Source organism: Eulemur rufifrons, chromosome 7 (assembly GCF_041146395.1).
Source record: "Eulemur rufifrons isolate Redbay chromosome 7, OSU_ERuf_1, whole genome shotgun sequence".
NCBI classification, from domain to species: domain Eukaryota; kingdom Metazoa; phylum Chordata; class Mammalia; order Primates; family Lemuridae; genus Eulemur; species Eulemur rufifrons.
Window position 1 is genome coordinate 25,355,625 of NC_090989.1, and position 7,610 is coordinate 25,363,234.

The window sequence follows — 7,610 nt, forward strand, 5'->3', positions numbered from 1 at the left end:
CAAACGAGGGCAAACGGGTTCCTCTTAGAACACGTCATGTATGAAATCCCTATGACATATCCAAATGGAGATGCTCATTAAACTGTTAGATACACAAGTGAAGTTCAGAGGACTGTCTGGAGCTGGAATGTTTAATTAGGGAGTCCTATCACAAAGACGGTATTCAAAACCATGAGACGATGAGTTCAAACACCAAGGAAATGAATGTAAAGAGAGAAGAGTGGTACGTCCTGGCTTACCCCTTTTTAAAAGTCTCCCCTAGATTGTAATTTTTTTTCTGATTCATAAATACAAATATATGAATAATTGCACAAACCAAAATATCTTTAAAAATTTAGTTATGTATTTAATGAATTATCTACCTTAAAAATAATAAAATTGAATAAAAACTGTACATTACAGAAAATCCAAAATAAAGAGTCATTGCTTAATTTTAGGTCTTCCAAATTAAACAGATTATATAGTTGAAAAAGCCCAGTAAAATTAGTATAAACAACACACCCATATGGAAAGACCAGTGAATTATATTCCCCCAATAATTGTTGTTCTGAGACACTTTAATGTCTTAGATTGTGCACCTTTTCTATATAACATTTATGCTGAACATCTGATGAGAAGTATTATTCTTTCATTTTGGTTTCTCAGCACCATGAGAATTTGGTATTTATATGTCCGCAATTAACAACAAAACAAAACAGAAAATTACCAACCTAACAACTTTGTTCTATTCTCTTTCCTTTCATACATAATGCCCCCATTGTGTTTTGGTTGTTGGTAATGATATAGGTCATACCTATTTTATTACTCTTACCAACTTTCCTTCTGGGAAAAAAAAAGTATTTGTGAGCACATTAGACTAATATAAAAACACTGAAAAAAATCTTTCTCTGTCATAAATCTCTTTGCATCCCCCCAAATATAAAGCACATACATAAATGCTTTATACATAGATATAGATATATCTTTTTGTATCACAAAAAGGGTTAGTTGAAACTTCCTACAAGGTAGAGAAAAACCTGACCTGCTGTAATTACCTCCTAAGGCATTTTTATAAGGACATCATTACAAAATATTTTTGTCAACCACATCATAAACAATTATTAATGTACCAACTTCAGTCCATGTTTTGAGCTCCTCCTGGGCTAGGGGTGGGGTGGGAACATACTCTTTATGGTAACATTTCATTGGATCATCTGCTGACAAAGCAGATTTTTAAAGCTTACCCATAATCACCCTAATTAGGCCGTCAAATGTCAGGACTTGCTGTGTGAATTTGAATAATTCTAGCCATCTCTGTGGTGCAACTGATATTGCCCGCATTAAAGGAGTGACTCTGCCTTGGAAGCAATTTTCTTATGTTTATGGCCTCTCCCCTTCCACCAGCCCATATCAAAAAAGTAGTACAGAAGGTTTGCAATGATGCCCTCCCTCACAAGTCTGTGAAACTTTCTTTCACCTGGGATCCCAATCACATCCAAATATTTTATTTATCTACACCGTTATTGTCTTTATGCCTCTATTTGGTGTTTAATTCATAATGCATGCAGTAATACATAAAGTAGACTGTTCATATATGTCTTAGTCTGTTTCTGCTGCTACAACAAAGCACCCGAGACTAGGTAATTTATAAAGAATAGAAATTTATTTCTCACAGTTCTGGAGGTTGGGAAGTCCAAGATCAAGTTGCTGGTGGATTTAGTTATCTAGTGAGGCCTGCATCCTCTGGAGGGAAGGAACACTCTGACCTCACACTGCAGAAGGCAAGGGCAGGTGGGATTAACTCCCTCCATCAAGCTCTTTTATAAGGAAATCTAATCACATTCACGAGGGAGGACCCCTCATGGCCTAACCACCTTTTAAATGGCCCACTCTTAATACTATCACATTGGCACACTTGGATTATGGAGGGGACACATTCAAACCATAGCAACATCTTCATCTGGATTGTGAGCAACTTATTTGTTCATCTTTTGACCCTTTCTAACAGATTCACTGTCCCCAGTGCTCTAGCACAAATATTTGACGTGGTTAGGCAGAAAATCCTCCTGAAAACAGACATCCAGTCCTCCCTCCCCCATCCCCACCCATCCCCACTACCACACGACTGACTGAAAGAAAGCAAAGAAAAATAAAAACAAGGTGGTTTGCTTTCTTAATGAAAGCATGCTTCATGTTGTTCACTAAGGGATTTATGTTTTTTAATCTACTTATCATGATGCCTTTAAGGAATTGCTAATGAATAAAAGTTATTGTGATGGTTGATTTTATGTGTCAACTTAGCTAAGCTATGGTACCTAATTATATGATTAAATGCTAGCCTAGATGTGGATGTGAAGGGAATTTTGTAGATGTGATTAACATTTATAATCAGTTGACTTTAAGAAAAATAGATTACCCTGAATAATGTGGGTAGGCCACAATCAGTTGAACACCTTAAGAGCAAAAACTGAGGTTTCCTAGAGAAGGAATTCTGCCTCAAGACCATAACATAGAAATCTTACTATGTAGTTCAAGATTACAACTTCAACTCTTGCCCAAGTTCTCAGCCTGCTAGCCTGCCCTATAGATTTCAGACTTGCCAGCTCACACAATTGCATCAGCCAATTGCTTAAAATAAATTTTCCCCCTCTTTCTCTCTCCCCGACCCCATCCTATTGTTTCTGACTCCAGAGGACCCTGATTAATACAGTTGTATTTCAAGCAGTTCTTTCTTTTATAGTATTTCTGAACCTTTTACTAATTGAATACAGGCATACCTTGTTTTATTGCACTTTATATAACTGCACTTTGCAGATACTGCACTTTTTTTTAACAAATTGAAGATTTTGACAATCTTGCATCAAGCAAGTCTTTCAGCACCATTTTTCCAACAGCATGTGCTCACTTTTTATCTCTGTATCGCATTTTGGTAATTCTAACAATATTTCAAATGTTTTTGTTATTATTATATCTCTTATGTTGATCTGTGATCAGTGATCTTTGATGTTACTATTGTAATTCTTTTGGATTGCCATGAACTGCACCCATATATGAGCTGGGAACATTGGCATGTACCTGTAATCCCAGCTAGTTGGCAGGCTGAGGTGGGAGGATTGCTTGAGCCCAGGAGTTTGAGACCAGCCTGGGCAACATAGCCATCCTCTGTCTCAAAAAACAAAACAAAAAAATGTGAACTTAATAGCTAAATAGCTAAATGTTATATGTGTTCTGACTGCTCCACAGATCATCAGTTTCACCATCTCTGTTCCTCTCTTTAGGCTTCTTACAACAATATTGAAATTAGGCCACTTAATAATCCTGCGATGGCCTCTTAAGCGTTCAAGTGAAAGGAAGAGTTGCACATCTCTCACTTTAAATCAAAAGCCAGAAATGATTAAGCTTAGTGAGAAAGGCATATCAAAAGCTGAGACAGGCCAAAAGCTTGGCCTTTTGTGCCAAACAATTAGCCAAGTTGTGAATACAAAGGAAAAGTTCTTGAAGGATATTAAAAGTGCCACTCCATTGTACACACAAATGATAAGATGTCAAAACAGTTTTATTGCTGATATGGAGGTTAGTGTGCCCAGTTTCCATTGCCTCATTTATCAAAGTTTTAGTGTCTGGATAGAAGATCAAACCAGCCACAATATTCTCTTAAACCAAAGCCTAATCCAGAGTATAGCTCTAACTCTCTTCAATTCTATCACAGCTGAGAGAGGTGAGGAAGCTGCAGAAGAAAAGTCTGAAGCTAGCAGAGGTTGGTTCATGAGGTTTAAGGAAAGAAGCCATCTGTATGACATAAAAGTACAAGGTGAAGCAAGTGCTGATATAGAAGCTGCAGCAAGTTATCTAGATCTACCTAAGATCATTGATGAAGGTAACTGCACTAAACAATAGATTTTCAATGGCGATGAAACAGCCTCATAATGAAAGCCCATTTAGGCCTTCATAGCTACAGAGGAAAAGTCAATGCCTGGCTTCAAATCTTCAAAGGACAGAATGACTCTCTTATTAGAGACTAATACAGCTGGTGACTTTAAGTTGAAGCCAATGCTCACTTACCATTCTAAAAATCCTAGGCCCCTTAAGAATTATGCTAAATCTACTCTGCCTGTGGTCTATAAACAGAAAAACAAAGCCTGGATCACAGCATATCTGTTTACGGCTGAGTTTACCGAATATTTTAAGCCCACTGTTGAAACCAATTGCTCAGCAAAAAAGATTCCCTTCAAATACTACTGCTCATTGACAATGCACCTAGTCACCCAAGAGCTCTGAGGGAGATTAATGTTGTTTTCATGCCTACTAACACATCCATTCTGCAGCCCATGGATCAAGGAGTAATTACAACTTTCAAATCTTATTCCTTAAGAAATATATTTTGTAAGGGTAAAGCTGCCTTGGATAGTGATTCCTCTGATGGATGTGGGCAAAGTAAATTGAAAACTTTCTAGAAAGGATTCACTATTCTAGATGTCATTAAGAACATTCATGATTCATAGGAGGAAGTCAAAATATCAACATTAACAGGGAGTTTGGAAGAAGTTGATTACAACCCTTACAGATGACTTTGAGCGGTTCAAGACTTCAGTGGAGGAAGTAACTGCAGATGTGGTGGAAATAGCAAGATAACTAGAATTAGAAGTGGAGCCTGAAGATGTGACTGAATTGCTACAATCTCATGATAAAATTTGAACGTATGATAAGTTGCTTCTTATGGATAAGCAAAGAAAGTGGTTTCTTGAGATGAAATCTACTCCTGGTGAAGATGCTATGAACATTGTTGAAATAACAACAAATGATTTAGACTATTCCAGAAACTTAGTTGATAAAGCAGACGCAGGGTTTGAGAGGATCGACCCCAATTTTGAAAGAACTTCTGCTGGGATAAAATGTTACCAAACAGCATTGCATGCTACAGAGAAATCTTTCCTGAAAGGAAGAGTCAATAGATGTGGCAAACTTAATTGTTGCTTTATTTCAAGAACCTGCCACAGACACCCCAACCTTCAGAAACTACCACTCTGATCAGTACACAGTCATCAACATTGAGAAAAGATCCTCCAGAAAGATAAGGACTTGCTGAAGGCTAAGTGGATTGCTAGCATTTTTGGGCAATGAAGTATCTTTAAATTAAGGTACGTACATCGCTTTTGTAGACATAATGCTATTGCACACTTATTAGACTACATATACTGTAAACATAATCTTTATATGCACTGGGAAACCAAAAATTTGTGTGACTTGCTTTAATGCAATGTTCATTTATTGCAGTGGTCTGGAACGTAACCAACAATATCTCTGAGGTATGCCTGGATACCTGTATTCCTAATCTTGCTGCACTAAATAAGGGTAGGAGCTTATATGCTACTCTCTAATAAAAGTCAGTTTCTCTGCTGGTATGGAGAACAGGAGAGTATTGTCAAAGGAACCCAACAACAATGGCATCTTTCCTGCCAAGCAAAGAAATTTTACACCGGGGTTTCCAATATGAAGCGTTACCTGAATCCAGAGTGCCTGGCCCACTTAAGTATTATAGCCTATATATCATCCTAACCTAGTTCACACAAATACTAACTAATTACCAACCAAGAATCTGAAAATCTTGATCAAAATATTTTCTTCTGAAAAAGATGGACCATGTTTGGGACCTGGTTGAGGCAGGGAAGAGGGTTTCACAGTTAATGCCACTCAAAATAGGAGGTTAGTGTGCCCAGTTTTCATTGCCTCATTTATCAAGAGTTTGTATCGTGACTTTTGGAAGTCAGTTTTATTGCATGATGTAATGGAGAAAATCATGAAGATTACAAATTTTCTTTTCTTTTTTTCCAAGACAGAGTTTCACTCTGTTGCCTGGGCTAGAGTGCCATGGTGTCAGCCTAGCTCAGAGCAACCTCAGACTCCTGGGTTCAAGCAATCCTTCTGCCTCAGCCTCCCGAGTAGCTGGGACTACAGGCATACACCACCACGCCCGGCTAATTTTTCTATATGTTTTTGGTTGTCCAGCCAATTTCTTTCTATTTTTAGTAGAGATGGGGTCTCGCTCTTGCTCAGGCTGGTCTTGAACTCCTGAGCTCAAATGATCCACCCGCCTCTGCCTCCCAGAGTGCTAGGATTACAGGTGTGAGCCATCATGCCCAGCCTACAAATTTTCTTTATGCTTATTTTTTTAAACACTGCTGGTTCATGAATAGTTAAGAAGTTGAAGCATGAAAAGTAGATTTAGTTTATTTTAATTAAGGCAAATGGCTAAGTCCTAAAAATTCTTGAAGAAATGTATTGAAGTGTTTTTAGAATTAAAAAGTCTTAGATCCTACTTGCTGGACCTCCAATAGCCCCAAAGGCTACATATACTTTTCCCTTACATTACATAACATAACACAATTTTCTATGTCCACTATAAAAGTGATAGTTTTGTATTCAGATTCAAATCTGACATGTGAATTAAGAAGAGTGTACCTGAGACTGTTTTGTTTTTAGTGCTGAACTACTCTGAACCCAAAGGACTTTTAAAGAGTTACACTGTTACTTAATGAAAATAAGTCCTGATTTGGAAAGCTATTTACAGATTTTGTTGATTGAGTGTGAGTTCTGTGTGACTTTGGGATACAACCACAGGATGTCTGTGATTATAATCCTCAGCCCTATCAGGGTGGTTCATTTTCAAAAGAAACTACTTATACTTAAAGCAAACTACACTCATTAACACAACAGTAGTGAACATTTAAAGTTAGCTGTGGAATGGAAATACATATTAATGTTTTCTTAGTTCCCATCTCCCCCCCTTATCCTCGGTTTCACTTTTCATGGCTTCAGTTACTTGTGGTACAGTACTATGAGATATTTTTAGGGAGAAAAAGAGACTACATTCACATAACATTTATTACAATAAATTGTTATAATAGTTCTATCTTATTAAATATTGTTGTTAATATCTCACTGTGCCTAATTTATAAATTAAACTGTATCATAGGTATGTATGTATCAAAAACAAAACAGCCTATGTAGGGTTCAGTACTATCCACAGTTTCAGGCATCACTGGGAGGGAGTCTTGGAATATATCCTCCCATTGCTAAATGGGGACTACTGTATTTATATCAGCTCTGCTCCTGTTTTAGTCTGGGCTGCTGTAACAGAATACTATGGACTGTGTGGCTTAAACAACAGAAATTCATTTCTTACAGTTCTGGAGGCTGGGAAGTTCAAGATCAAGGTGCCAGCAGATTTGGTGTCTGGTGAAGGTATGCTTCCTGGTTGGTTGTCTTCTTGTATCCTCACTTAGCAGAGAGCAAAGAGAGTGATCATTGCTCTGTTTCTCTTCCAGTAAGGGCACTAATCCCATTCCTAAGGGTTCCATCCTCATGACCTAACTATCTCCCGAAGACCCAACCTCCAAATACCATGACATTGGGGATTTAGTCTTCAACATGTGCATCTAGGGGTGGGGAGAGGGATTGGGAGGGACACAAACATTTAGTCCATAGCAGCTCTCTTTTTCCAGTCTTCTAAAAAGGAGGATCCTGCCTTGCTAGACCAATTCTTTTGGGATTTTGTGATTCTGACTCAGGAGGAAAGAGAGCTGAGGGAAAGGATCTGAAGCACATAGCTAGGGCAAGTTTTGAAAGAGGCA